Source organism: Stomoxys calcitrans, chromosome 4, assembly GCF_963082655.1.
Source record: "Stomoxys calcitrans chromosome 4, idStoCalc2.1, whole genome shotgun sequence".
NCBI classification, from domain to species: domain Eukaryota; kingdom Metazoa; phylum Arthropoda; class Insecta; order Diptera; family Muscidae; genus Stomoxys; species Stomoxys calcitrans.
Window position 1 is genome coordinate 147,284,833 of NC_081555.1, and position 8,092 is coordinate 147,292,924.

The window sequence follows — 8,092 nt, forward strand, 5'->3', positions numbered from 1 at the left end:
GCTATGACAAGACATTTGTCCTATTAGTCGAACTTAGAATAGGATTCGAAGGGCCTCGATCTTCTGCGCTCCTTCTAAAATCTCTGAAACCAAGTTTCGAGATGTTTTTCACCATTTTGGTTTGACCATCAAAAACAACCTGTTATAGCTCCAATATAAACCGGTCTGGAGCCTCTAGAGGGCGCAATTATTATACGATTTGACTGAAATTTAGGATGAAGTGCTTTGTTTCGACCATCAACAACTGTTCTAAGTATAGTTCACATCGCTTCATAACCTAATATAGCTCCCATAAAAACCGATTTTTAATTTTGACTTCTTGAGCCGCTAAAGGGCGCAATCCCATTCGGCTGAAATTTTGCTTTGGTTTGACCGTCATTCCCGGTTCATTGTTCTATCTCCATGGCGGTAATATCTTCCTTGCACTTCTCCAATATATCCGCCAATGCGTATGCTGCACCATCTCTATAGAGAGTCCGGACATTCCAGGTGCAGATCTACAGATCATAGTCCTTTTTTCATTTGCGTGGGTCGTTAAAGTGAGGGGAGTCCATTTTGAGTATTTTTTTGTGTCTCGGAGTAATTGTTATAATTTCCCGGGGGAGGGTTACTGCCCCAGCACCCCAAACCCATGGGTTATGTAGGTTAGGTTACGTTGAACGGGTTGCCCACCAAAGGTGAGTTCACTCGGAGGCCAGTTTTGCCCATTGTGGTACCCTCGAGAGAGAAAGGGAAGAGAAAGAAAATGTGAGACCTCCTTCTAAAGGTTATACACGAATAAAAGAAAAAGACAGGAGGAGTGGAGAAACCCGAGCAAGAGATGAATAACCGCCCGTTCCTACGCAAGCACGGATCTAACTACGCCACCGACGCCGCCCTGGCCATCCCATCTACTCTGTTCAGTAGCTCGACAAATGGTACGTAGGCAAGACCAATGACTTGTCCGCCCGGCGAAGACGAACGCCTCATGGTGCACTCGTCCGCCCCCTTAATTTCCTGGTATCCCCTCATGCCCAAAAACCCATGTCAGTGTCACATCGTGGCCCCGGAGCCTACTCAGAGATTCTAAACAATCCGCCACGCATTTCGACCTCACCCATCTCGACCCCAAAGCCTTAAGGGCCGCCATACTGTCCATATAAATTCTGAGTTTCGAGAGCGGTAAGCCCCCTACCAGAGTTTCTCTTGCGGCCACAGCAATGGCATGGACCTATGCCTGAAAGACCATACACTCGTCCGGCAGTCTCTGAGACATACTGATATTGAATGCATCAGAGTAGACCCCCAATTCAGAAAAACAAATCGTGAATGCCCTCACTCCAGCCGGCAGGGGTGCCAGGTAGTCGGAGATCCTCTTCAGCCTACCCTCCGTATCCATAACACCCAGAAACGAACTGTGGCCACAACCATCCTTATTCAGCATGCCTAGCTTCCTCAGCCTAAGCGCGATCCTGGCTGCGCAGTTCCAAATATAGGCCTCAATGGGCTGCATATCCTACATCGCCTCCAGGCCTGCCTACGGTGAGGATCTCTGTGCCCCTGTGATCCCGACGCAGGCCAGTCTCTGGACTTCTCGAACTCCCTCGCTTGCGTCCTCTTCCCTACGGCATCCCACCATACCAATGCTACATAGGCCAGTCACGATGGCCGTATACATGCAATAAGTCATCCTGGGAGTCACCCCCCACTTCCTACCGAACATCGTCCTGCAAGAGTAAAAAGGGAACAGTGCCTTGCAGCTTCTTTTCTCGGTGTTCCTCTTCCAAGACCGTTTCGAATCGAGGACTATCCCTAGGTACTTTGCCCCCTTCGAACAGCCGTAGGGTGACCCCGTCCAAAGACGGGAGTCTGAACTCCGGTATCTTATATCTACGTGTAAAGAGCACTCTGTCTTCCCTGGGTGCGTCCTCAACCCATTTCTGGTAACCCATCGCGACAACCTGCTCAATGACCCTTCCATGTTCCCGCTGATCGTCGACAGAAACCTGCCTCGGAGCAGCAGCACGACCTTGTCCGCATAAGCGATAATCCTCGTACCGTCCCCACCGAGATCTATCAGGATTTCATTAATCACTAGGTTCCATAGAATCGGTGAGAACACCCATCTTTGAGGCTTCCCTCCGGTCACCCGCCTTCTGACCACACAATCTCACAGGTTCGCATTAATAATGCAGCCATTAAGAATATTACTTGTCCATTGGGGGAGTAAGGGGTGAATCCCCGTGCGGTCCAGTGCGGCGACTATCGCCCCAGTCTCCTCAATATCCAAGAAGGCCGCCAAAGTGTAATATTTCTGTCGGAGAGACGTCTTGACCTCCTGTACCACCTCCTGAAGGGCCGTCTCCACCGACCTACCTTTGAGATATGCTTGTTGTGCCCCACTTAATTTCTACAGCCCCAGTCTCCTCAATATCCAAGAAGGCCGCCATAGTGTAATACTTCTGTCGGAGAGACCTCTTGACCTCCTGTACCACCTCCTGAAGGGCCGTCTCCACCGACCTACCTTTGAGATATGCTTGTTGTGCCCCACTTAAGTTCTACAGCGTTATTCACCCTCTCACCTTCACGTTAATCAGTCTTTTCAGTGTTTTCAGCAAAAACGATGAAAGACTAATAGGGCTATAATCCTTCGTGGTTTATTCTTCCCGCCTTGGGGATTATGATCGCACACTCAATGGAGCCGCTTACTGCAAGATCCGACTGCCGCCCCTAACCTGATAATAGACGCTGATATTGGCCATTGGCGCCAATAACTTGCCTTGTGATTTCGAGTATCATTGGCACTTAGCATTTAGATGTCATCTAACCCCTCACTTTGAGACTTGCCCGCAAATTTTGCCCATGAACATTACACTAAGGAACAGGGGCAAACTTCTCACATATCAATAAGTGCAGTCCGATTCAAGTCTAAGCTCAATGATAAGAGGCATCCTTTTTATAGCCGAGTCCGAACGGCGTGCCACAGTGCGATACCTCTTTGGAGAGAAGTTTTACATGGCACAGTACCTCACAAATGTTGTCAGCATTAGGAGGGGACTCCAGGCCGCCAGGACTCGATCCCATGCGTTCAGCGTCATAGGCGGACATGCTAACCTCTGCGTTACGGTGGCCTCCTCGTAGTAGCAGCTATCCGCAACATGTGGACGTGGCCGGTAGCTTTCAGCTAAGATTTAGGATATTTGTCTGTCAGGATATTTGAATATAGCTGTCATATTACCGTTCTACCGATTCAAGACCAAAGGCCAAAGCAGGCGCCTTTTTTAACCGATTTCGCCGAATTTTTGGTACAATGAGTTGTATTAGACTCTCGCACATCCTGAATATGGTTTAGTAGTACCATCTAAACCATATAATCATAATATGGCTACCATATAGACTAATCACCCATTTTATGGTGTAATTCAGTGAACTGTCTTAACACCCTAGACGTCCCTGGCGAGTTTGGTCAAGATTGGACCATATTTCGACATAACTGCAAGAGTTTTATAAGTGTTGTATTTTTCACCGGACTTCTTTTACAAAAATATCTGGTTTGTGGATAAAAAATTAGAATTTTATAATTTTAAATTTACTACAACCATTCCATCTTAGCAATCTCTCATAAATATTTATAACAAAACTTGATTTTCTAAATGTCTTACACTGGATTCACATGAAAAGCTTTTCCACGTTGTTCGTACAAAAAACATTACCGCATTTGTCAATTTAAATGACATTTATAAACTGTTAGAAGTGTTTTGCCACTCAGTTACTGCAAGTGTGAAATCATTCCATTTGTAGGATGTTTGTTTCATGTTCCTCATACTTGGAGAATTTCATGCACGACAGGAAGACTTATGGTGCACTAGAGTAGTTCGAAAAAATAAAGGAAGAAAAATTTAACAAGACATACATTTTATTTATTCAATTCTTTAAGTGCTAAGCAATAAGGTTAGATTCCATAAGGTACTTAGTCTAAGAATGTGACTTAGGTGTTCCTTAATTTGATTGTAATTCCAAAAAGTCTATTTAAAATTCAGAAAAAAATATATCTTTTATCAACGAGAGTTGTCCTTTTTCAATTTGGATAAATGATCGATTACCTTCTCCAGCAGTTTGCTTTAAACAGCTTTTACTGACTTATTTAAAATTTTATTTTTTGGTAAAACTCCCATTTCGCCCCCATCTAATGCTTAAATTCCTTCCCCGCACCAAGTCTATGTTACATTTATTCATATGGTAAGCACAGCTTTTATCGGGTAATGCATGTACATACGAGCATAAATACTTGGTACACCTACCAACCCATCATTGTTGAACAGACTTATATTCGTCCTAGCATTCAATTTACCACACAACCACACTGTCATTTTTAAGGATCCTTCCATGCATTACAAGGTAAAACAGAGCAAACTGAGCTGTACTGTGTGTAATGCAAAAGGCTGAAATGTTACAAACCCGGCAGAAAGTCATTCTTATGAATTATTTCGAAAGGTTAACAATTTGTTCGAGTGTGTGCGTGTGTGTGTGTGTGTGTGTGTGTGTGCTTGGTGTATGAGTGCTGACAGGATGACAGGTGAAGATAAAAAGTGAACATTGACACACGTACCGATAACAACGTCTACTCGCAACAACAGGTGCTCAGTCATTTAATATCATCGTTGCTGTTGGAAAATCATTTCAGGTGCTGACAACAAAATGATGCAATCATTATTGATGATTATCGAAGTGTGATTTATTTTTCTTGTACTCAACATGCAGGGAATGAGAGAAATTGTGTTGTTTAACATAATTAAGGACTAAAGTGCTTATATGATTACAAAACAAGTAAAAAGGCATTAAGTTCGAACGGGCCGAACTTTGGATACCCACCACCTCGGGTAGATGGGTAAACCCCCTTTCGTTACAATCCGGTTAAAATTGGATAACTTTAAAATTTCAACAAAATTGGGTAATAAATAAAGTTTTTATGGGCTTCAGACCCTTAATCGACTCATAGGTCTATATGACAGCTATATCTAAATACAGGGCAATCTTTGCTATATTTGGGTAGGATGGAGGGTGGCCTAAAACTACTCACTGTTTCAAATTTCAGGGAAATCGGATAAAAAATAAAGTTTTTATTCACTTCAGATCCTTTATCGGGAGATGGGTTGTGTGGCAGCTATATCTAAATATAGTCCGATTCAAACCGTTTCAAATTTCAGCGAAATCGGTTAAAAAATAAAGCTTTTATGGGCTTCAGACCCTTTATCGGCAGATCGGTATATATAGCAGCTATATATAAATATAATCCGATATGGACCATATTTAGGTCAGATGATGGGAGGCCTAAAACTACTTATTGTTTAAAATTTCAACAAAATCGGTTAAAAAATAAAGCTTTTATGGCCTTTAGACCCTTTGTCTGGAGATCGGTATATATTGCAGATATACCTAAATATAGTCCGATTTGATCCACATTAAGGTAAGATGTCAGGAGGCAGATCGGTCTATATGACAGCTATATCTAAATATGGCCCGATCTGAAACCTATTTGGGTCCTATGTTAGAAGTCGTAAAACTACTCAATATTTCAAATTTCAGCGAAATCGGTTAAAAAAAAGCTTTTATGGGCTTTAGACCCTTTATCTGAAGATCGGTCTATATGGCAGCTATACCTAAATATAGTCCGATTTGATCCACATTAAGGTAAGATGTCAGGAGGCTTAAAATAACCCCCTTTTTAAAATTTCAGCGAAATCGGGTAATAAATAAAGCTTTAATGGGCTTTAGACCCTTTATCTGGAGATCGGTTTATATGGCAGCTATATCTAAATATAGTCCGATCTAAACCATATTTGAGTCCCATGTTAGGAGTTGTAAAACTACTCACTGTTTAAAATTTCTGCTAAATCGGTTAAAAAATAAAACTTTTATGGGCTTTAGACCCTTTATCTGGAGATCGGTCTATATGGCAGCTATACCTAAATATAGTCCGATTTGATCCAGATTAAGGTTAGAGGTCAGGAGGCTTAAAAAAACACACTTTTTCAAATTTCAACGAAATCGGGTAATAAATAAAGCTTTTATGGGCTCAAAACCCTTTATCGTCAGATCGGTATATATAGCAGCTATATATAAATATAATCCGATATAGACCATATTTGGGTCAGATGTCGGAAGGCCTAAAACTACTCACCGTTTCAAATTTCAGCGAAATCGGGTAATAAATAAAGTTTTTATGCGCTTCAGACCCTTAATCGTGAGATCGGTATATATAGCAGCTATATATAAATATAGTCTGATCTGAACCCTATTTGGGTCCTACGTTAAGGGACGTAAAACTACTCAATATTTTAAATTTCTGCGAAATCGGTCAAAAAATAAAACTTTTATGGGCTTTAGACCCTTTATCTGGAGATCGGTCTATATGGCAGCTATACCTAAATATAGTCCGATTTGATCCACATTAAGGTAAGATGTCAAGGGGCTTAAAATAACTCACTGTTTCAAATTTCAACGAAATCGGGTAATAAATAAATCTTTTATGGGCTTCAGACCCTTTATCGGCATATCAGTCTATATGACAGCTATATCTAAATATAGTCCGATATGGACCATATTTGGGTCCGATGTTGGGAGGCCTAAAACTACTCACCGTTTCAAATTAACCAGCGTGCATCAAAAAGACGTACCTGTGCCAAATTTCAGCTCAATATTTCAATTGTTGAAGGCTGTAGAGTGATTACAACAGACAGACAGACGGAAGGACAGACGGACGGACAGACGGACAGACAGACGGATAGACAGACGGACGGACAGACAGACGGACAGACAGACAGACAGACGGACAGACAGACGGACAGACAGACAGACAGACGGACAGACAGACAGACGGACAGACAGACAGACGGACAGACAGACGGACAGACAGACGGACAGACAGACGGACAGACAGACGGACAGACAGACGGACAGACAGACAGACCGACAGACAGACAGACAGACAGACAGACAGACAGACAGACAGACGGACAGACAGACGGACAGACAGACAGACGGACAGACAGACGGACAGACAGACGGACAGACAGACGGACAGACAGACAGACGGACAGACGGACAGACAGACAGACAGACGGACAGACAGACGGACAGACAGACGGACAGACAGACGGACAGACAGACGGACAGACAGACGGACAGACGGACAGACAGACGGACAGACAGACGGACAGACAGAAGGACAGACAGACGGACAGACAGACGGTCAGACAGACAGACAGACAGACAGACAGACAGACCGACAGACAGACAGACAGACAGACAGACGGACAGACAGACAGACGGACAGACAGACGGACAGACGGACAGACAGACGGACAGACAGACGGACAGACAGACAGACAGACGGACAGACAGACGGACAGACAGACGGACAGACAGACGGACAGACAGACGGACAGACAGACGGACAGACAGACGGACAGCCAGACGGACAGACACATGTACCTCATTAAATCGTCTTAGAATATTACGACGATTCGAAATATATATACTTTGTAGAGTCGGAAACTTAGTTGTTATTCGACATGAAAAACTGCCTTCAACATCGTGGAGGATGGGTCGAATTGTTCAAACACATCCCGGCTAGGACGGTCAAGTTAGAGTCGTGAATATTGGCATAGAGCGAAGGATCGCAAGACGGCTGGTTGCCAAGTTGGTTATTTTAACCAACTAAAAACATTTCCTTTATGTCTTACCTAGCGTCTGTCTTCATTTAGCCATAGACTCCTACTGAGATGTTTTCCTGGAGGTTGTATTGCCCGACTATGGCGACAAGATGTTGCTGTATGAGGAGCGTATACTGAAGGTTATCCATGGTAATTCGCAGACGATAGTTGTGGCCCCGCACGTGGATCAACCTTCGAAGTATCCAGTACCCGGGCTTGAATGTACCGCTTCGGAAAAACCGGCTTATACTACTGCAGTCACATCTTAATGTCGAATTGGTTTGAAAAGCCAAATGCTATTTTCAAATGCAAATTTGCAAATTTTTCCCCTGAACATTCCATTAAGGAACAGGGGTAAACTTCTCAAATATCAATGAGTGCAGTCCGATTCAAGTTTA